Source organism: Ranitomeya variabilis, chromosome 6, assembly GCF_051348905.1.
Source record: "Ranitomeya variabilis isolate aRanVar5 chromosome 6, aRanVar5.hap1, whole genome shotgun sequence".
NCBI lineage: Eukaryota > Metazoa > Chordata > Amphibia > Anura > Dendrobatidae > Ranitomeya > Ranitomeya variabilis.
Window position 1 is genome coordinate 96,439,315 of NC_135237.1, and position 24,639 is coordinate 96,463,953.

At 41.5% G+C, this 24,639-nt stretch overlaps 1 protein-coding gene across 2 annotated transcripts in view; it reads right to left on the minus strand.

Annotated features, from left to right (window-relative positions):
* The window catches only part of JAZF1 (JAZF zinc finger 1), a 283,104-nt gene that overhangs the window by 26,148 nt on the left and 232,317 nt on the right, over positions 1-24,639 (minus strand). The window lies entirely within an intron of this gene.

Here is a 24,639-nt window from a genome sequence, read left to right on the forward strand (position 1 = left end):
TAAAATAACAATTCTGTTTCATGTTTTCTTGTACATGTTAGAATCAATTTTCATAGTGCAAAGATTGGAAATAATATTGGTACATTTACCCTACCAATCTCAATAGTTCTGCTAAATATTAATAGAATTCTTTTATCACTGCGTCGTGTCATTATTCTACAAATACTTAATCAACCCATCCAATCAACAATGCTCAGAACACACAAAAAATATATAAACACTGTATTTATCTCTTCATTGAAGTTTGAAGATACAAATAAATGCTTGAATACAAACAAGGACACCAAAGAAATGAACAGCCGCAAAAAAAATAAGGAGAAATAGTGAGTAAAGGTGCTGGTAAATTATTGAGTAAGTTAAATAAAGAAAAAATAGTAAATTAATGAATAAATGAAAGAATAAAGACAAAGCAATATGACAGGCAGGTACATCAATAGAATATACAGTGCAAGTACACAACTTAGAAGCTGTAAGTAAAAAAAGATGAAAGAGTTTCTGCCTGAAAAAGAGAATTATAAAGGCCACATACTGTACACACGGTCACATAAACATCCCCTCGCATGGGAAACACAGGGAAACCACACATCGCACACTGTCACAATTTGAAAGTCTGCAGCCACAAAAAATGACTGCAAACTTTTCTTATAACTCCAGACAACCCATTTAAGAATCATGATGGGCCAAGAAAAAGTTGGAGACTGAAGCCACGTTCACGCAATCAGTATTTGGTTGGCAGTAGTTACATTGCTCAATAATATTAAGTCCACAATGCTGGTGCTGCTTCTGAGGGTGTGTTACATAGAGACAGGAGGATTCCCTATTCTTTGCGTGTAGTGCATAGGAGAAACATTATAGAACTTAGACTCCATCCAGTAGCGTGACGCCCCAGGGTCCTGGTTGTCACAGTGGCATTGCTTTCCTCACAGGGAGAGTGATGTCACACTTGGAAGCGATGAAAGATTCCTTTTATCAGGTAATCACATACACACAACATGTTCATACTCCAGGCCACAAGGGGGAGCTCTGAACCTGGATTAAGGGGAACTTCCCTATATGGTCTGGAGGAAAAGGAAGTCAGTCTGTCAGAGGACAGAGAAGGGAGCAGTCAGACCTCGAGTGTCAGAAAAACTGAAGGGGCTGCATAGCCAGAGTTGCTGCAGCTCCTGGAGAAAGAGAACTGAGAAGGAAAGGACAGTTTGTAGAAAGTGTGCAGGAGAGCGAAGCACAGGAGAGAGACACCAGGGGAGGACAGCTGCGACTGGGCTACCTCCCTGGAGAGCGCAGATACCGGTAGCCGGAAGACCGAGGTTGTGTCGGACTCTAGGAGGCACAGCAGAAAGCGGCAGGACAGCTGGATTAGAAATCACCTGTCCGCCTTAATACCCAGGAGGCAGAGTGGCACATAGAGCCCGAGTCGTGATAGAGACCCTATAAAAAGAATTGAGCCATCTGTCATACGGGTTGTGTCCTATCCTATATGGAGGACAGAGAGAACTGTGAGGACCTTATCAGAAGCCATAGGCAGTAAGGGACTACAACACCACCACGCTATGAGGAAGGCTTTCATCTCCACCTGGTAAAGGGTACTCTGGATTCGCTTCGAAGCCAGCCAGACCCTGCCTGTACCTGTGATCTGGTGCCCTGGACTGCGGTTGCCTGAAGCCATCAGTAAACCAGGTAAAGAGACTGCAAACCTGTGTCCTCCGTTCTTTACTGCACCACTCACCATCCTCATCTATACACCGGGAGCCCTGGGGACCTACTTCACCTGTGGGAAGTTATAACATCTAGCTGCCATAACATCACCCCAGCGGACCCCTTTAAGCAGCGTCGGTCCCCACTGACCGAGTACCACAGGTGGCGTCACAAACACAAACCTTATTCCAAATCCCCTTTAAAGACTTTCCCCTTAACATGGGCACCCAGGGCCACGGATTGGGTCGCCGCCACCGTGACATATCCCTTTGAGCCGTCAGGACCTGGTACCGAGAACCCCACGGCCCTGGCGGGCGACTCAGAGGATTCCCTATTCTTTGCGTGTAGTGCATAGGAGAGACATTATAGAACTTAGTCTCCATCCAGTAGCTTAGAGACAACTGAAAATTAGAGCTAGAGCTTGTAATACTTGAGAAATGCCATATACAAGTCATATAATGTTTGGAAATAGTGTTCAACAGCTTATTCTGAAAAGTCACCTGAAAAGACTAATCTCTCATGTCAAACATGTGTTCTGTGCTAATTAGCTATTTCGCTTATATTATAATCCAATTAATTTAAAAAAATCTGATTATATTTCCTAAGTAAGATTTATAAGTGAATTACTTGAATTTATTCCATAAAGAGGTGGGAAGCATTTTAGCCCAGAACAAACCTAGCACAAACCACCCTCAGCCATTAAGAGTATAGTTTAGACCATGTTATAAACCTCCTATTATAATAAAACTAAATTAAAAAAAGCAAAAATTAATTTCAATTAGTCAATTTAACACAACATATTAAATACTAAGGTTAACTACAAAAATGGCATTGGAGTGTGGACCAATTACACAAGTAAGCAACATCTGCTAACGATGAAGACACTGCTACCCATTGATATAAGGCACAACCGTCTGCTCCTTGGGGAGTAACAGCATCTGATTAGCATGAAAGCCTTCTCTCTAGGTAGGGCGCCGGGCTTACCGTCCCCACGCCTAAAGTCAGGGCTGCCCAATCCTTAGGAGCATAATTCTACCGATCATAAACCGTGTCAAATAATATGTTGACAAGTCCTAATGCATTTACTAGCCCTCTGGAATTAATGGGAATTATGTCAGAACATTAATAAGAGTTACAGCAATTACGGTCGCACAGTTCAGTCCCTCAGGTGTGGGAATGAATGGCATTGTAAGGCTGGCCAGGCTCGGGCTCTGTGCTCAGCAGAAGGTGTCCAGGCACCTGGAGCTCATTTCTCTTTTCATTTCAATTTGTGTTTTAAGCTTATTAATCAGGCTGTCGGAAGGGGAGCAATGCAATTGGGGTGGGGTGGGGGCTCGCTTTACTACTGTGCTGTAATCAAAGAAAATCGGAAAACAGACGCTACAAGATTCAGTCTATGGTACGGTAATGTTCTGCAATGGGAACAGTAAAGAAGAAGACATTGTGTCCTACTGTAGTTGTCAGAAAAGCTACACACATAGCTGGAGATCATCATCTGGCGCTCGCTACATCTGTACCTTGCAATTAAGCTACAACACACTTGATGACTTTTGTGATTCCCCAGGCCTTGCACTTGTTAAATAAACCCTAAACCCAACAATAGATAAATGCTAAAAATGCCAGGATTATGCTGGGGCTATAGGGTGACTTTACCCATGACACATGTTGTGCCCTTTGTGCTGCCATATAAGAGAATGAGGTTGTATTGCACTTGCAATGTATCGCGCCCATGACAAGTCACAAAAAGTCAGAGTTTGTTGGATTTGTTGTGACTTACCTTTTTTGTGGTATCATTCTGTAGCACTATGCAGCAATGAAACAGCAGCACGTAGTGATCTCTGGCAAAGTACCATATTAGTATTTATAGGCATGACATTTTTTAACTATTGCTTTTATAGCAATAATTGCATATAAGAAACCTATAGATCTCCCTATAGAAAGCAGGCACCAAGCTCAGACAGCAACAGCATGTGCTCTGTGAATAGATCTCCCTATAGAAAACTGGCACCAAGCTCAGACAGCAGCAACCTATGATTTGTGTATAGCCGTCTCTATAGAAAGCAGGCACTAAGGAGACAGCAGCAGCCTGTACTCTGTGAAAAGACCTCCCTAAAGAAAACAGGCAACAAACTCAGAGAGCAGCAGCCTGTGCTCTGTGAATAGACTTCCCTATAGAAAACAGACAACAAGCTCAGACAGCAGCAGCCTGTGCTCTGTGAATAGACCTCCCTATAGAAAACAGGCAACAAGCTCAGACAGCAGCAGCAGCCTGTGCTCTGTGAATAGATCTCCTTATAGAAAACTGGCACCAAGCTCAGACAGCAGCAACCTATGATTTGTGTATAGCCGTCTCTATAGAAAGCAGGCACTAAGGAGACAGCAGCAGCCTGTACTCTGTGAATAAACCCCCCTATAGAAAGTAGGCACTAAGCAAACAGCAGCAGCCTGTACTCTGTGAAAAGACCTCCCTAAAGAAAACAGGCAACAAACTCAGAGAGCAGCAGCCTGTGCTCTGTGAATAGACTTCCCTATAGAAAACAGACAACAAGCTCAGACAGCAGCAGCCTGTGCTCTGTGAATAGACCTCCCTATAGAAAACAGGCAACAAGCTCAGACAGCAGCAGCAGCCTGTGCTCTGTGAATAGATCTCCTTATAGAAAACTGGCACCAAGCTCAGACAGCAGCAACCTATGATTTGTGTATAGCCGTCTCTATAGAAAGCAGGCACTAAGGAGACAGCAGCAGCCTGTACTCTGTGAATAAACCCCCCTATCGAAAGTAGGCACTAAGCAGACAGCAGCAGCCTGTACTCTGTGAAAAGACCTCCCTAAAGAAAACAGGCAACAAGCTCAGAGAGCAGCAGCCTGTGCTCTGTGAATAGACTTCCCTATAGAAAACAGGCAACAAGCTCAGACAGCAGCAGCCTGTGCTCTGTGAATAGACCTCCCTATAGAAAACAGGCAACAAGCTCAGACAGCAGCAGCAGCCTGTGCTCTGTGAATAGACCTCCTTAAAGAAAACAGGGAACAAGCTCAGACAGGAGCAGCCTGTGCTCTGTGAATAGACTTCCCTACAGAAAACAGGCAACAAGCTCAGACAGCAGCAGCCTGTACTCTGTAAATAGACCTCCCTAAAGAAAACAGGCAACAAGCTCAGACAGCAGCAGCCTGTGCTCTGTGAATAGACCTCCTTATAGAAAACAGGCAACAAGCTCAGACAGCAGCAGCCTGTGCTCTGTGAATAGACCTCCTTATAGAAAACAGGCAACAAGGTCAGACAGCAGCAGCCTGTGCTCTGTGAATAGCCCTCCTTATAGAAAACAGGCAACAAGCTCAGACAGCAGCAGCCTGTGCTCTTTGAATAGACCTCCTTATAGAAAACAGGCAACAAGCTCAGACAGCACCAGCCTGTGCTCTGTGAATAGACCTCCTTATAGAAAACAGGCAACAAGCTCAGACAGCAGCAGCCTGTGCTCTGTGAATAGATCTCCCTATAGAAAACTGGCACCAAGCTCAGACAGCAGCCACCTATGATTTGTGTATAGCCCTCTCTATAGAAAGCAGGCACTAAGCAAACAGCAGCAGCCTGTACTCTGTGAATAGACCTCCCTATAGAAAGCAGGCACAAAGCTCAGACAGCAGCAGCCTGTACTCTGTGAAAAGACTTCTCTATACAGGCACCAAGCCCAGACGGCAGCAGCCTGTGCTCTGTGAATAGACCTCCTTATAGAAAGCAGGCACCAAGCTCACACAGCAGCAGCCTGTGCTCTGTGAATAGATCTCCCTATAGAAAACTGGCACCAAGCTCAGACAACAGCAACCTATGATTTGTGTATAGCCCTCTCTATAGAAAGCAGGCACTAAGCAAACAGCAGCAGCCTGTGCTCTGTGAATAGACCTCCCTATAGAAAGCAGGCACCAAGCTCAGACAGCAGCAGCATGTGCTCTGTGAATAGACCTCTCTATAGAAAACAGGCACCAAGCTCAGACAGCAGCAGCCTGTGCTCTGTGAATAAACCTCCTTATACAAAGCATTAAAACAACTTAAAACAATTTAAAAACAAGTGCACTCACAAAACACATAACTGGTGTATTAAAAAGAAAATGGAGTTATGTTCATACCAACGTGCCAATACTTTGGAAAGCGATCTGTGAAAGATCTGTGGTCAAAGCATAAAAAATAGATCTCCACATGTTTTGACATGTGAGGTTGTTGCAGACATTGGGGAGAGTATTGTGAGCAGTCTGAGGAATTGATGTGAAAAATATCCTAACAGGTGCACCCCACTGAGCCACATGTTGACGTGTCCTGAAATGAGTTCACCTGAAGCCACTGAGTCAGCTGTGCTGGAGAGAATGGAGGAGGATAAGTCTTTACCCTCGTATGTGGCGTATTGTGACTGGCTACTAATCATTTGGACTTCCAGCACCTTATCTATCAGGAGTTCATTCCACTCTTCCATCATCCTGTCCAAACTGGGGTTCTGTCCTTTGTATACAGGTGTTAAGAGTTTGAGCTCATTCAGACGTCAGTAATTTTTTTTTACGTAAAGAACAGACTGTTCTTCATCAGTGTTTGGTCAGCAAAGTTTTTACAAATCAGTGTTTGATCAGTTTTGTTTTGCATACAAGAAGATTGCTAAAGCTTTGCCTGTCGAATAAGTATATAAATTGTACAGCAGTGGTGATGTAACCAAGATGGCATTTCGGTGCTGTCTTTATTTTTTTCACGGGTCCATAGAATTGCATTGGCGAGTTCAATCCGTGACCAGTGACCAGTAGAAGCGCCACTGCAGCGCGAAACGGCTGTTGTCCATTCCACTCCTGCTCCCATCCTCCCGATACCGGTGTTTTAAAGTATTGGAATAAAGAAGTTTTTTTAACCGGTGAGTGCCATCCGTTCCTTTAAATTTTTGTACATGTACAGAAATAAAATGGCAGATAATAAATAAGCAGATTACAGTTATTAGTTTCACACAAAAAACTGTTGCATTTCACTTAATAAAGTAACACAAGGTCTAAGGCTTGATGAATAGTTCACATTTTTCCCCATATTACAAAAGAATAGTAATTCCTTCATTTATAAGGTACTTTCCAGCTTAATTATCTCGAGTTTGGTTCTAATTTATGTTGTATATAAATCTGTTAACTTAATTGGGCAATAAAAAAGTAAAAAGAAAGTTTCTCTTCATCTCCTGGCAGAAGTAGCTAAGATCGGAAACTGTCTACATAGTATCTTATAAACTGGATACTTACACTGTAAACGTACAGAAAAGTATCTTTTCTATAGTATGTTCACCTATGAAAGTGATTTTACAGTTTACAATTAGGATTTATCTACTTAAAATGAATAGGTAACTTTAAATGCTTTCTATTCCTCCTCATGTTGTTTCTGAGTCTTCACATATACTTCAGAGCTGCATTCACAAATCTGCTTGTTTTATAGCTTAAATCTGTCAGCATTCTTTAAGTATTACATATTATGTGTTTATATCAGACAATTAAAAAAAAATCTGACATCCATCTTCATTATCAAAGCTGGGTTATGAGATGTAACTAGGTCATTAATTGACTGAATATTTGAGTTATTAATCTAAATCTGTCAGAAAACAAAAACATTTTCCATACTGGGGAGATATTTGCAGAACATTCAGTGTAGTCCGTGCATAATACTGCAGCTGAGTGGCACAGATACAGCAGTTTTTAAAAAAACCACAATGCCCTTCCCACTCCTATTTTCTAAACTTTTCTTGTGCTGCACCAGTTTTCTGGAATGCGCTACGCTAATCAAATTAAATTCCCAAATCCAGATTTTAAGACTCAGGTCTTTTTAGGCAGTAATCTGACTTCTGTCCTTTTATCTCCATTATTCTTTGGGACCTCATTCTTCATTAAGCATTATTCACTTAATTTATGTTCATACACAAATACTGGCTGGGCGAAAGGCTTATACAGCTTTATGAACCACAGAACTATGCACTCTCTGAATTGTAAAGTGCAGCAGTGGTATAGGCTGATGCCAAAAAAATGTACGGTATATATTATTATTATTATTATTATTATTATTAACAGTGGTAGTATTAAAACAATACAGATCTAAAAACACTTTTCAGGAGTAATTCCTGCAGGCAAGTTTATTAAGGGAGATATTCCATAAAGGAATAAAACAAGGCCAATAACTAGCTCTCGATATATTTAAATTATTTATGGATTTAAATGCCCTATTTCCTCTAATGATGGCTGGACCATACATGACCAGTTGTACCTATTGTGTCCGCCTATTTCCCTGTAGATTGTAAGCTCGCGAGCAGGACCCTTACTCCTCCTGTAACTGGTGAACTTACTTTGTAATGTCCCCACTTAATTTTAAAGTGTTGGTAGTAAATAACAAAATATTATTATTAAATTTAATAAATATTATCATTATATAATACTCTGTAATTAATGCAATTTCTTTCCAAATCTGGTAGCAGAAAGCTGCATGAGAGATTGTTTTTAATATTTAAACCTTGACTAGTCATAAAGCTGATGGCGGTGTAATCTATCCCTTGTCTAGCTTGTGGCATGCCCAGGAAAAAACCATGGTATAGTTTTCAGAAAACAAAGCAGGACATTTTCCACCTCCAGTCACGGGATGTTAATGGCATTCTGGCAAATGTTTAAACGATCTCCACGCCGCCCCTCCATCAAACACTCAGCAAAGAATTAAAAACAGTTGGGGCAGAGAAAAATGAACATCTGGTCCAAGCTTATACTGTATGCGCCTTCGAAGTACTCCCCTAATTAATGTGGTTTTGGCATGTGTTACTGGAGAATGTAATTATAAGATAGAAACACAATTCTGAATAAGCTTACTAACAAACTCCCTGGCCGCATATAAAGAGGCCGTCCAACTGTTTAGAGAACCAAGTGGATCTTCTAGACTGGGAAGAGAAAAGCTATTGGGTGTGTGAATGGGAACAGGCAATGATACAGGAACACTACTGCCGGCTAATGCATGAATCATAGAATCCAACACTCTACCGAGTTACACTAGGTTTTCTAGGATTGGTACTGTTACATACAAGGATACTGTAAAAACCATAAACATTTGGCAAATTCAAATATTCTTTAGGGGCCTAAATCACCATGCCAAAGGGGGAGTTCATGATCTATTCCCTTGGGTTATAGGGAATCCATCAGCAGGTTTTTGGCATGTAATCTGAAAACGGCAGTAGATAGGGTCTGAAACACAGATTTCAGCAATGTGTCACTCATCAGCCTGTGTGCTGTTGTTTGCTTATAATGAAGATATTATCACCAGGAGATTATCATTGCCAGGTCTGATATGAACATGACTGACTCCGCCCCCTCCTGTGATAAGCAGCTCGCTGTCAATAGACTTTGTACATACTGAACCTGATGTGGGCAGAGCTAACTTTCTCAGATCTGCTGCATGATACATCTAAGAACTTTCGATTGTGACAACTGCTGCACCCATTAAACAAAGTGACACATCGCTGGATTCAGGGTCTCTTTGCCTACATTATGCTGCTCTCAGATGAGGTAGCTGTGACAGATTCCCTTTAAAGTTCTGTTTACAGTTTCTTTTCATCTGGGGGTTCGGAATTTTGGATGGTTCGGATTTCTAGAGCTTTTCTAGCTGTCAAACATATAGGGAACCTAATGGGAACCTAACAGGCACATTTATATCCCAGTTAGATTTCTTTTTGAAAATAGATGCGGCACACTTGTCATTTTTTTTATTATGATGCTAATGGAAGCAGAAAAAAATCATACGTTCCCAACAAACCGAGATCCGGAACGCTAGCATGCCCCATTTATTAGGTAAGCATCAGCCCCTTCAGATGAAGATGCAGCCTTTAGGACTGAATGGGCATTAAACTAAACGAATGGAGTCATTCAGATAATTGAGTAGCGTCGCATTTTTTATTTTAATCAATACGTAAGTGTTGTCAAAATGGACCCATATGGAGAGGAGTCATTGCGGTAAACCTAAAAGTCCAAGACTCAGAATTGGTTGAGGCCTTAATTAATTGAGTGTTGTGGATGTATAGGCTACAGCCCTATAAAAAGATCTAAACATCTGATAGTCTGGTATCATGCCAGTCCTGAGCATACTAGATTTTTTATATTACCATAAACCATTTTTGTGTCCTGTGAATAGGATTTGTTAATCCATCTTGACTGGAAACAAATATCTTAAAAAATCTTAAACTTCAATTAATTGCAGTAAACTAGTAACGGCAAGAAACTTAGACCTTGTGAGAACAACTTTAGTCTCTGCTTGTGCACATGACTTTTTCGGATGCTGAACAGCCAGGATATATGCTCTTTGTATTCTGCACTATATAAAGTGAAATAGTAGCCTTAATCCCGCATGAGGCCCTTAGTGTGTCTCTTTGATGTCAATGCTACTTAGGTTCGACCTGACTAATTAGAAGTTTTGAAGTCTGATCTACAGGGATTCCCCCACTGTGCCCGGGGTTCTGAGACATCACCTGCGGAGTTTGGCACAACTCAGTGCTCAGCTGTGTGTGTCTGCAGATGTGATACCATTTAGAGCCACAGTGTAAAATGTCTGTAATAGGTTTAATAAAGTAAATGGAACAACAAATGCAAACCATATTTAGGCTTCTACTAGATGTTAACTGTGCTGAAACGTGTATAACTTCTTTTTTTGTTAAAAATTAGTACGATGAGTTGCTCCAAAAATTGCATTAAAGGTATTTTAATAAGTAAAATGCAATCAAAAGCATACGGGGTGTACCATGTATAGTGTATGTCTACATCAAAATGTATATATTGCAATTCTTGTACCTTGTTAGATACAGTGGGGAACATAAGTATTTGATGCACTGCCGATTTTGAAAGTTTTCCCACCTACAAAAAATGGCGAGGTCTGTCATTTTTATTATAGGTACACTTCAACTGTGACAGACAGAATCTAAAAATAAAATTCAGAAAATCCCATAATATGATTTTTAAATGATTAAATTGCATTTTATTGCATGAAATAAGTATTTGATCACCTACCAGCCAACAAGAATTCTGGCTTTCACAGACCTGTCAGTTTTTCTTGAAGAAGCCCTCCTACTCTGCACTCATTACCTGTATTAATTGCACTTGTTTGAACTCGTTACCTGTGTAAAAGACACCTGTCCATACAATCAATCAAATGTGAACCTCTCCATCATGGCCAAGACCTAAAATCTGTCTAAGGACACCGGGGACAAAATTGTAGACCTGCACAAGGTCGAGATGGGCTACAGGACAATAGGCAAGCAACTTGGTGAGACGGCAACAAATGTTGGCACAATTATTAGAAAATGGAAGAAACAAGATTATTGTCAATCTTACTTGGCGTGGGCATTCATACAAGATCTCACCTCTTGGGTAAGGATGATTCTGAGAAAGGTCAGGAATCAGCCCAGGACTACATGAGAGGACCTGGTCAATGACCTGAAGAGAGCTGGGACCACAGTATCAAACATTACCATTAGTAACACACTACGCCGTCATGGATTAAAATCCTGCAGGGCATTCAATGTCCTCCTACTCACACCAGCACATGTCTAAGCCCATTTGAAGTTTGCCAATGACCATCTGGATGATCCAGAGGAGGCTTGGGAAAAGGTCTTGTGGTCAGATGAGACCAAAATAGAACACTTTTTTTTGCATCAACTCCACTCGCCATGCTTGGAGGAAGAAGGATGAGTACAATCCCAAGAACATCGTCCCAACCGTGAAGCATAATGGGGGTAACAGCGTACTTTGGGGCTGCTTTTCTGCAAAGGGGACAAGAAGACTGCACAGTATTGAAGGGAGGATGGATGGGGTCATATATCACAAGATTTTGGCCAACAAATTCCTTCCCTCAGTAAGAGCATTGAAGATGGGTCATGGCTGGGTCTTCCACCATGACAATGACCCAAAATACACAGCCAGGTCAACCAAGGAGTGGCTTTGTAAGAAACATTTCAAGGCCCTGGAGTTGCCTAGCCAGTCCCCAGACCTGAACCCAATAGAAAAGCTTTGGAGGGAGCTGTAACTCAATGTTGCACAGCAATAGCCCCAAAACCTGAAAGATCTGCAGAAGATCTATATGGAGGGGTGGGCCAAAATTCCTGCTGCAGTGTGTCCAAACTTTGTCAAGAACTACACAAAACGTCTCTAATTGCAAGCAAAGGTTTCTGTACCAAATATTAAGTTCTGTTTTTCTATGTATCAAATACTTATTTCATGCAATAAAATGCAAATTAATTATGTAAAAATCATACAATGTGATTTTCTGGATTTTTTTTTAAAGATTCTGTCTCTCACAGTTGAAGTGTACCTACGATAAAACAGAGACACCCTGGGTGGACAATCAGCAGGAAGCCCTTTCCCATTCCATCACTTGTTCTAGTAGTTATAGAAAGACTTTAGCATAGCCTTAACTACCTCAGCTAGGTCTATTTCTATTGTGCTAGTCTCTGATAAGCCACTGCCATGCTGGTAATACACTACATACCAGCCTCCTATTGCCAGTTGTATGCTGCTTCCTGAGTTGTCATCTGTGTACAGAGCCTGGTAGAGGGGGCACACAACACTGTCACAGACGGCTCCTTCCCGGAGTATGACGCTGTCACTAAAGCATTCCTCCCCGACTAGGGCTTATCCCCTAAATTGATTCTAATCTTGTTTTGATCAAAAAAAAAGAAGTAAAAACTCTTCATATAGTTTATATATAACATCACTTTTTTCCATAAACCAGTAGGACAAGCTTTGTAATATATTTTATCAGAGAAATAAGCTTTTTTCTCCTCCTGTACTTATTCAGTCTCATTTCTCTGATAAAACCTGTCTTTAGTAAAAACATGGGTTAATCTCACAGAGGAATGAGATGACAGTTGCTGCTCGTAAAAGTCAATGGAGAGGGAAGGAGCAGGGAGGAGCTAAAGACTGACACAAACAGACATTCAGCTGCACGTTCCCCTGAAACGACAGGTAAACCTTATTTATTTGCCTCATTACACAAATCAGTACAGGTTTTCCCATCCGGAACCACGCACTATTATATCCTAAAACAGCAATAGAGCTGGGAATTGTTAGAGAAAAATGAGTCCGTCAATCCAGCAATACCGCAAAGGAATTACGACAAAGATGGAAGGATAGTTTTCCACTTTATCTGCTGTGTATGCTGAGAGCAGCTCTGTGCCAGTCGCTGACACCCACCGCGGCAGTCCTAGGTACATTATAAGGATTACTAAAGTAAAATATTTCTACTCTGGAAATATGGGTATGGCAGGAGGCTCTCTCACCTCCAGGGTGGTCCTGTAATCCACAATGTGCTTTTCCAGCAAGACTATGTTACATCTCCACAGTAAACACTGCAGTCTGCAAAGCTACAACTAGGCTCAAAGGAAAGGCGAGGCATCACAGAAAGTCGGGAAGAAGGTGATCAGGAAAACACATGTTCTGTACTTGTTGAGCAAATCCATCCTTTCAACGGCTTCACACTATCCAAAGTCAAGGACAAAATGAGCACTAAAATATTTATTGTCTTTTAGGAGCATCAAAAGTGGCTAGCTGACAGTGATGGAAGTGTGGAAGCGCGTGCCACGTCTACAGGTGGATGCCCCTACCATCGGCAAAACCAACCCCACCTATAACCTCCAGACAGTCCAAAGGCTGAGGTTTTGCTGGGATTGACTGACTCATCTTTCTCCAACAATTCCCAACTACATTGGTGTTTTAGGATATAATAGTGTGTGGTTCTGGCTGTAAAACGTGTACTGAGTTGTATATGAGGCCAATAAAGTCTACCTGTCTCTTCAGGTGCACTTGCAGCTGAATGTTTGTATCTGTCTTTAGCTAGCGCCTTCCTCCTCCTTCCCTCACCATTGACTTGTATGAGCAGCAACTGTTTATTGCTTTAAAGAGAGTCGGTCACCAGATTTTTGTTACTCTATCTGAGAGCAGCATGGTGTAGGGGCAGAAACACCGATTCCAGGGATGTATTACTTATTGGGCTGCTTGCTGTGGTCTTGATAAAATAACAGTTTTCTCTGCAGTTCTCTGAATGCTGAGCTCTGTATAACCCCGCCCACACGTCTTGACTGGTAGCTTACTGTGTACACTGTGCATAGGCAGAAATCTGACAATGAGTGGAGGAGACAGGGTTATCTAGAGCTCATGACTATGAAGAGCTACATGACACAAAACAGATAGTCCTCTAGCAATTATCTCCTGTTGATATACAGTGATTTTATCAAAACTACAGCAAGCAGCCCAGTAAGAGATATTACTGGAATCTCTGCATTATACAGAAGATTAATGAATTTCTTTAGTACTGAATCCTAGATACTTATGGGGCAACTAATTGCAGGGTGAATGAGGTCTATAAGCTGCCGTTGGCTTCCACTTAGGCCACCTCCATAGCTCCCACTGACTGACTATAGTTGGCCCTTTCAGTCCTCAGTTACAGACACAGCTCTGGAGCACAAACTACTGTAATACATAATCAAGTGCATCACTTGGGAAAATCTGAACGTTAAGAAACACCACAGTTATTATTATTTGGGAAGTGGTGATTTTGGCCGCAGACAGCTGCATCCAGAAGTATTTGGGCAGAGGCAGAAGGATCAGAATTTAGCCTCTACACAGCTGTACTATGGATCAGAAAATAAACCATTAATTGTGACTGAAGAGCAGACTTTAGTTTTTATTCACCAAAAAATATTCCATTTATTGTGTAGGAATTACAGATATACAGACATTTTACACAGTTTTCCATTTTCACTGGTTCAAAGGTAATTGGCCAATTGACTGGTAGGTGGTCTCATGGTCTGGTGTGGCCTGTTACCCCACTATTTCATGACAAGGTAAGGGCATGAAGGGTCTGATGTTGAATCCGAATGTAAATTTTCCTCTTACAGAAATCAAAGCTGAAGAAGTAAAAGACCAACAAACAAGAAGCAGCTGAAGAAGAGAATCTCTATGGAGGACACTTGTTACTCAGCGATGGTCGTGTCTTGATCATGTGTTTCAGACTTTCGGAAGTCATGGCAAATTATGTGCGTCCGATATTTTGAATGTGAGAGAATGGAGTTACTATAATGAAGGGACAACTTCGATTCATGCAATATATCTGTAACATCTATTGATTTAAAGGGGTACTCCAGAAAAATAAAAATGCATTTCAAACTAAATTGTGCATAAAACTACAAAGGCTCATAACTGTCTGCCTGTTCTTCTATGTGATTTTGCTATTTCTCACGGTCACCTCAGCACTGATGCTGCTCCTGAGTTCTCCACCTACCTTTTGGGATGCTATGTCAGAGATCACCGGGCGTGGCTTGTGTCTTGCGGCTAATGCATGGCCACCAAGGCTTATCATAGGCCATGTGCAGGTTTGATGTCTCCCCATACCCCTCACTCTTGTCATGCACTTCCTGCACCTTCACAGGTTGTATGTGACCTGTTCAAGACTATGGGACATCTGAAGGTCATCCAAAGTGAGACCTAATCTAAGTCATGTGACAAGGCTCGTTGGAGAGTTGACATTGACGTTTAGGATTGCTGCTTCCTGCAGGTGACGCTAGAGTTCTAGTCCTCTTCCTCTCTGAAGAGACATTTTGCAGATCATCTTTGTAACACTCTACACTCTGGCCAACGTATGAGGACCTGAGTAAGGGACCTTTGGACCTGAGTAAGGGACCTTTGGCTATTAGCTCAGAATTTCTAAAATGTATATATTAAAATGGGTTTTCTACAAAAAAAACAACAATACATAAATAGAACATTTCAAAGAAAGTCTTGTATGTGGCAGATCAAGAGTAGGTGATTCCCAGATACAAATGGAACGCTAACTCTTTGGGGCAGAATGATAATTACTCAATTTTGCTTGCTCTGCATTAACCCTCAGGGGACTCTGACATGTTACGATTTCGCCACAAATTCAATACAAAAACGTCCTGAGCTCACAATGTGGTGGACTCATCTACGACCGCACGCATGCATGGATAGGTGAGCGGTGCCTGCTCCATGTCCCTCGTCTTCATTGTAACCTCTGATGATGGTCATGTAGGACTGAGGACACACTGCATTGCCAGTTACACTATAACATTTCAGTTATTTTTTATTGCAGTAACCAGAATCTACCTTCAGCTTTCTTATCAACAAATACAAGACAAAACTGAGTGTTTTACTATTGATTTATAGAGAAGACTATCATTGTTTTCCTATAGACTCTGCAAAGCCGACTTAAAAGCAAAGCAAAACAGAGTCAGTATACCACCGGCAAAGAGCAGGAATGTGGCATGAAAACGGATCCGTACAAGATATGAAGAAAATATATATCAGAAGTACCCCTCTCACCCCCACAAAAAAAGAAACATTGATAGCAGTGAACCCCAATTTCCCACTACCCTTTATGGTATATGGGAAAAAAAAAGATGAAACAAACCAAAAAGTCCAGAATCTAAACTATTGCTACAAAATATGTTAATTAAACAAATCAGGGAAGTAACAAAAATGTACAACAATGTGGGGGCGCGCATGCAATATACATAAAAGAATATTTACAACATAGAATGCAAAGGGTCAAACAACATGTCACATATACTATGTTATGTATTTATGTCATTGCATATGGTTCAGGCATATAACAGATTAGATAATACCTAAGATTAACATCTTCAATAATCCAAACCGCACACGCCCATCTCCAGGACTTGTCACGTGCTGCGCCATTTCTCTGGAATGTGCTACCCAGGATAATTAAATAAATTCCCAATATACCCACAGTTTTAAGCGTGGCCTAAAAATGCAGTTCTTTAGATTGGCCGATCTCCTCACTTTATTTATGTAACTATTTTACTTTTGCTCAAACAGAATTTTCTCCCAAATCAGGACCCTCGTAACATGTGTTCACACACCCTCCATGCACTTAATATCCCTCTGTGTCCGTACACATACTGGCTGGTGACTGATTCTGTAATGTCTTTATTGTCTGTACAAGTCCCCTCTAACCCGTTAAGTGCTGCGGAATATGTTGGCGCTATAGAAATAAAAATGAATATTATATTATTATTAGTTTTATTCATCAAATTCATCATTTTTCCACTTACTCATTGCTTTTTGTGGGTGGAAAAAAAAAACGCTGAAAGATTTGACACGCTGCAGATTTGCAAAAACGCTGCAGTGCTCAAATTCAGCCCGTTGTGTGTGCATGAGAGTTCTGAAATCTCACTCCTTTTGATGGTACTAGAAAGCACAGCAAAAAGCCAGATGTGAACATAGCCATGGAGTGACCGTACAACTCGTGGATCTACAGTGTTAAATAGTCAAAAACTCATTTCTTGACCTTGTAGAGTGAAAAAGTCTCTGGGCAAGCACCAGAATTCCAGATGTCTACTTTAATTCCTCTATGTCAGTCCTTTAGGCAAAGTGACATCTAAAAGACTCTGCCAAACAGCACCACATACCTCAGCTTTGTGGATCTTTGAGAATATCACTTAAAGTATTGCTTTAACAAAACATAACGTTTTATTACATTTTACTCGAGCCGGTCTTTACCTCCCACTTTTCTGGAAGTCTCCTAGCACTGTGGTATGGATGCTGCCTGGCTTGTAGACCTGGAGCCATTAAACATAAATGTAGAAGTGTAATTGTAAAACGCTATTACTGACAAAGGCTTGGAAGGCTGATGTGAACAATATGCTTTCTAGCGGAGAAGTTACTTCTTTTAGAAAGACTGGAAAATGTGAAGTAGGAATTACAGGAAGTGACATTATGCAATGGACTAAGGTGTGGTCTATGCAAGTCCACATTTATGGATCCCTGGGGGGTTACCAAATATGGATGCTGCTGCAATTAGTTCATAGTACATGTGCTGGTATGCCCTTCCAAATGTAGCCTTCATACTGAAAAGAAGTCATTATCCATCTCCTCTGCTTGCCTTAGGGGATTGGGAAGGTCACTGACATCCAGCCAGCAGACAGTGTCCCATGACTGCTTCCTTCACAGTATTTGACTGAACAAAGACAGGGGATATTTTCCTAAAAATAATATATGTGTTCTCAATAAAACATTATAACTGTACATTAAGAATTTATACTTGGATGACAATTCATAACTTTAATAATAAAAAAATACAGAACTTGTAAAGACTGTCAATCGGCAACATAATACACCCAGCTTGGTCAATGGAGTATTCCTACAACTCCGCCTGGTCAATAGGTTCCTCCAACAACCCTACCTGGTCAATTGGGTTCTCGTAAAACCCTGCCTGGTCAATGAAGTTCTCCTACAACACTGTCTGGTTAATAGAGTTCTTCAACAACCATGTCTGGTTAATGTGGTTCTCCTGAAATCATGCATGGTCTATGGGGTTCTCCTACAACCTACCTGGTCAGTGGGGTTCTCCTAAAACCCTGCCTGGTCAATATGATTCTCCTACAATCCTGCCTGGTCAATGGGGTTCTCCAATAAGTAAAGAAAAAACTCACAAGGAAGTCAGTGTGATCAGAATTTAGGAAGAAATGATTGATTGCAAACTGCATTTAAGTAAGTAAGCCACCTGTAGGAATAGGGGGTTTTGTAATTGCGACACATATATTGGGTAGAATAAGCTTCAGTAAGGTTTCACCTGATGGCACCTTGATTAGTTATTGGTCCACCTGGAAATAAAAAAATGAAGTAACAGAGTAGGAAGCCATATATGTTATATACGGCCCCAGATGACACCTACGGGGCAGTGCACCCGGGCTGTGGCTCTGCCTTCTGCATCTACCATAAGGATTCACATTATCTGGATATCGTTTGTAACTTTGTTTTTTCCTGGTCTAGAGCCTAGTTTTACTAAACTCTGGTTTGTTAAAGTGATTGTCAGACAGAAACATCTTCTATCTGTCCTGTATTTCCCGGATCAGCAGGAATCTAGGAGTCAGACCTCTACCCATCATAGTTATATGGCATCGTTTAGCAATATGCCATAACATTATATGATGAGAATAGCCCTTTTACGGGGGGATGTTCACAATGTTACATACCAGAGCTGCCTTTACAGTTCTGTTGATTAACATGGGAAAAACATGACAATTGCAGAATTATGAGAAAATATGCCCCAGAATTGTTATTTTATTCAGAATATAAGGATTTATTAAAACAGATTTACTGACGTGTCAGGAGAGAGGACAAATTTTCTTTACAAAATTATACCTGCATTTTACTTAAAATCATTACTTACCTTAGAAAGGCCAATGACTGAAAAACAGACGCAAGACACCTCGGACTCGGTTGTTCTTGTAATGATTTGCTTTGAAAAGCAAAAAGCTGGGGCGGTTTTGCAAAATGTGTGCATTTTGCTGAGGTTTGGTATAAATTTAGTTTGTTTTAAAAGGAACCTGTCAGGTCCCCCGTGCCCCTAAAAATGCCAGCAGTTGCGTCTACATATCCAAATTCCCTGCCAAACAGTCCCTTTATTACATTGGACACAAACAGATCTACCGAAAAAGTATTTCAAAAGTCCATTTGTGATTTATGAATTAACCCCTTGACTAGTCGATGGGGTGTTAGTGTCCCCAGACTAGCCCACTTAGCATGTTATTACGCCCCTGTGGGTGTAAAAAAAATGACTTTCAAGCTCCAGCGCCAAAACTGTACAAACCTTGCGCATGCACGAGGCTTATTTCTCTCACTACATTGGACCTCTGAAGCCAGGTGTATGCGTCCAGACTTCAGAGAGGCGCACTGCGCATCATCGGAAGTCTTCTGCACTTCTAAACATGCTCAGAGCGCCTCTCTGAAGCTGAGAGGTGAACACTTGGCTTCAGAGGCTCAGTGTAGTGAGGGAAAGAAGCTGCGTGCATGCGTGAGGTTTGTATAGCGCTAGCGATGACGTCGGCACCTGTAACTCATGTTATCACGCCCACAAGGGCATGATAACATGCTAAGTGGGCCGACTAGTCTGGGGAAACTAACGCCCCATCAAGGGCTTCATTTACATATCATAATTGGACTTTAGAAATAGTATTTCCAAAGATCTGTTTCGTGTTTAATGTGATACATGGACTGTTAGGAAGGGTATTTAGATATGTAGACACAACTGCTGGTGGATCTTGGGGTACGGGGGACCCAACAGGTTCCCTTTAGATTTTGAAAATCAGTAGATTTTAGGAAGCAAACGTGGAAGTCAAAGTCAGGCTATGTTCACACGTTGATTTTTCGTTGATTTTTTTCCAGCAGCCAAAACCTGATCTCTTGGCAGTAAAGAAGTTTTTGCTGGCTTTTTTTATGCTTTTCTACTGTGTTTTTCAGGAACCCAAAGTTCAGCTTTCCTTCTCCACCAATACAAATTGTTAGGCCACCAATGCAAGACATGTGTGAAACCATAAAATATTTTGGAAAAAAAGTGCAATTTGATCAAGTTATTTAGAGGCAAAAGTTTTTTTGTGTGTGAAAAAATAGTGAGTATTCTGAACAAAACAGTTCATGAAAAAATATACAATTGCAAATGTAAAAACAGCAGGGGGGAGTTAAATTGGTCAGGCACTGCTTAGCTAAAGCCCCCGTCTCACATAGCGAGGTCGCTAGCGAGATCGCTGCTGAGTCACAAGTTTTGTGACGCAACAGCGACCTCAGTAGCGATCTCGCTATGTGTGACACGTACCAGCGATCAGGCCCCTGCTGTGAGATCGCTGGTCGTGTCGGAATGGCCTGGACCTTTTTTCGGTCGTTGAGGCCCCGCTGACATCGCTGAATCGGTGTGTGTGACACCGATCCAGCGATGTCTTCACTGGTAACCAGGGTAAACATCGGGTTACTAAGCGCAGGGCCGCGCTTAGTAACCTGATGTTTACCCTGGTTACCAAAAAAAACAAACAGTACATACTCACCATCTGATGTCCGTCAGGTCCCTTGCCGTCTGCTTCCCACACTGACTGAGCGCCGCAAAGTGAAAGTGAAAGTACAGCACAGCGGTGACGTCACCGCTGCGCTCTGCTCTCACTGTACGGCGGCTCTCAGTCAGAGCAGGAAGCAGACGGCAAGGGACCTGATGGACATCAGATGGTGAGTATGTACTGTTTGTTTTTTTTGGTAACCAGGGTAAACATCGGGTTACTAAGCGCGGCCCTGGGCTTAGTAACCCGATGTTTACCCTGGTTACCCGGGTGCTGCAGGGGGACTTTGGCATCGTTGAAGACAGTTTCAGCGATGCCGAAGTCGTTCCCCTGATCGTTGGTCGCTGGAGAGAGCTGACTGTGTGACAGCTCCACAGCGACCACACAACGACTTACCAACGATCACGGCCAGGTCGTATCGCTGGTCGTGATCGTTGGTAAATCGTTTTGTGAGACGGGGCCTTAACATATTGGCAGGGCATTGAGTTGGTCAGGCATTGTTCACTGTCACAGATATCACTAATTTAATTAAACTGTACTGATACTAACATCCAAGCTCAGGTGAGGACACCAAGACAGTATAGTTTACACTTGAAATAAATAAATGGGTTTCACATCCTTCTGTATCTGTGTTTGTTTGTTTTTTACCAAGAATGCTGCAAAAATGGTATTGATGGTGGTGGTTTTTTTTAGCTTGTTTGCACTTACTCATTGCTCTCTCTGGGTGAACAAATGCTGCAAAAACACAAAGATTTGACATGCTGCAGTTTTCCAATTTAGCTAGGAGGAAAAACAAGCTTATGGATGATGTTTCTGAAATCTCTTAGCTTTTGCTGTTACTGTAAAAAGCAGCGTTGAATTTTTGCATTAAAAAAAAAACAACAAAAACACAATGTGTGCACATAGCGTAAAGGTATTAGGCCTCATATATGAAAACTGTCTAAAACATAAAACCTAGTGTTGCTCACAGTCCCCTGATCTGAATATCATTGAAAATCTGTGGCTAGACCTCAAAATAGCAGTGCATGTAAACGACCCAGGAATCAAACAGAACTGGAAGAATTTTCCAAGGAAGAATGACTGAAAATCCCTCAAACAAGAACTGAAAGACTCTTGTCTGGCTACAAAAAGTGTTTAAAAGCTGTGATACTTTCAAAAGGGGGTGCTACTAGTTACTACCCATGCAGGGTGCTCAAACTTTTGCATCGGCCCATTTTCCTTTTTGCAATTTATAAAATGTAAAAGATGAAAATATTTTTAGTAAAATACAAAGGAAATGTGTCATCTTTAACGTTAGGCCTTTTAGAGATCATTTCATCTTCAACTTGCCTAACTCTTCGCAAAAACAGTAATTTTTACCACGGGTGTCCTAACTTTTACATGCCTCTGTAAAGCGTTTTTCACATCTAAGAGGTCTATTTACTAATGGATGATATCAGTTTGATGACAGATCCACTTTAAAGGTTTGCAATACAGTAACAGTTACATATCAATCATGGACATTTCATTGACAATATACCACATTACTCAATTATATGGCTAAAACCGAATAAAACAAACGATGTAAATTAGGATTAGTTCCGAATGGGATCATAAGGACTTACATACAGAACATCATAAATGCCTGAATATACAAGCATAAAATGTATTTTGTAAAAAAAAAAAATATGGTAGACAGAAACAAGGCTCTACATTTATTGCTGGCGTTCGGTGCTCTATACAGCAAGAATTCGATATCTCAGTAATGGATATGACAGACACTGAGCTAGTTACGTCCAGACCACATCATAAATTAGCATTTTCAACAGTGGCTAAGTTAAAACTTATGTTTTACTCCTCCATTAAGAAGAAGCCAAATTAAACCGTCGTCTGCATATTACGGCATTCATTGATGAAATCACTTTGGCCTAATTATTAACCCCTTACTATCTTTAATTAGAAATCATTTCTGTAGTGTTAAGCACAATGCAATCGTCTTTTCTATAAGGAACATTAATTGTAATTATTCATTGGGGAATCCTTTACAATTGCACGTTAACCGTTTTTGTTCTTACTTGCTGAGTCGCTGGATTAGATGCTACTTTTTTAAGGCCGGCGTCACACTGGCGAATTTTACGGACGTATGAGCGCAGAAAATGCACCCATAAAATACGCATAACACACGGCCCAATGATTCCCTATGTCCCAGCTCCTATCTGCCGTATTTTACTGATCCGTATTATACGGTCTTGTACAACCGTACAAAATCGCAGCATGCTGCGATTGTCACCGTATTGTGCATAAAAATCGCCAATGAAAGTCTATGGGGGCGAGAAAAATACGGATTACACACGGACCAGCAGTGTGACTTGCGAGAAATACGCAGCGGTGTTCTATAGAAAAGCCGGTAATTCAATTGCCGGCTTTTCATTTCTCCTTCCCAAACCCGACATGATATGAGACATGGTTTACATACAGTAAACCATCTCATATCCCTTTTTGTTTAGCATATTCCACACTACTAATGTTAGTAGAGTGTATGTGCAAAATTTGGGCGCTGTAGCTTGTAAAATAAAGGGTTAAATCGCAGAAAAAAATTGGTGTGGGCTCCCGCGCAATTTTTTCCGCCAGAATGGTCAAGCCAGTGACTGAGGGCAGATATTAATAGCCTAGAGAGGGTCCATGGTTATTGGCCCATCCCGGCTAAAAGCATCTGCCCCCAGCCACCCCAGAAAAGGCACATCTGGAAGATGCGCCTATTCTGGCACTTGGCCACTCTCTTCCCATTCCCGTGTAGCGGTGGGATATGGGGTAATGAAGGGTTAATGTCACCTTGCTATTGTAAGGTGACATTAAGCCAGATTAATAATGGAGAGGCGTCAATTCTGACACCTATCCATTATTAATCCAATAGTACGAAATGGTTAATAAAACACACACACATTATTTACAAGTATTTTAATGAAATAAAGACACAGGTTGTTGTCATATTTTATTATACTGGTAATCCACCTGAAGACCCTCGTTCTGTAACAAAGGAAAATAAAAACTCAACAATATCTCATACCTTCCGACGCTCAGGTCAAGTCCCACGAAGTAAATCCATCTGCAGGGGTTAAATCATTTTACAGCCAGGAGCTGTGCTAAAGCACTGCTCGTGGCTGTAAAACCCCCGGGAATGAATGGAGTGCAGGGGAATGACCTGTAGTTACCTTGAGTTGCGGTGATGGGCCCTCTGCTGGATGTCCTCATATGAACTCGAGCGTGGGAACTTTTACCAGGCTCCAGTTCATGAGGACATCCAGCAGAGGGCGCATCACCGCAACTCAAAGTAACTACAGGTCATTCCCCTGCACTCCATTCATTCCCGGGGGTTTTACAGCCACAAGCACTGCTTTAGCACAGCTCCTGGCTGTAAAATGATTTAACCCCTTCAGATGGATTTACTTCGTGGGACTTGCTTGACCTGAGCGACGGAAGGTATGAGATATTGTTGTTTTTTATTTTTCCTTTGTTACAGAACGAGGGTCATCAGGTGGATTACCAGTATAATAAAATATTACAACAACCTGTGTCTTTATTTAATTAAAATACTTTTAAATAATGTGTGTGTGTTTTATTAACCATTTCGTACTATTGGATTAATAATGGATAGGTGTCAGAATTGACGCCTCTCCATTATTAATCTGGCTTAATGTCACCTTACAATAGCAAGGTGACATTAACCCTTCATTACCCCATATCCCACCACTACACGGGAGTGGGAAGAGAGTGGCCAAGTGCCAGAATAGGCGCATCTTCCAGATGTGCCTTTTCTGGGGTGGCTGGGGCAGATGTTTGTAGCCAGGGGGGCCAATAACCATGGACCCTCTCTAGGCTATTAATATCTGCCCTCAGTCACTGGCTTTACCACTCTGGCGGAGAAAATTGCACGGGAGCCCACGCCAATTTTTTCCTCCATTTAACCCTTTATTTTACAAGCTAGAGTGCCCACATTTTGCACATACACACTACTAACATTAGTGGTGTGGAATATGCAAAAAAAAAAGGGGGATATGAGATGGTTTACTGTATGTAAA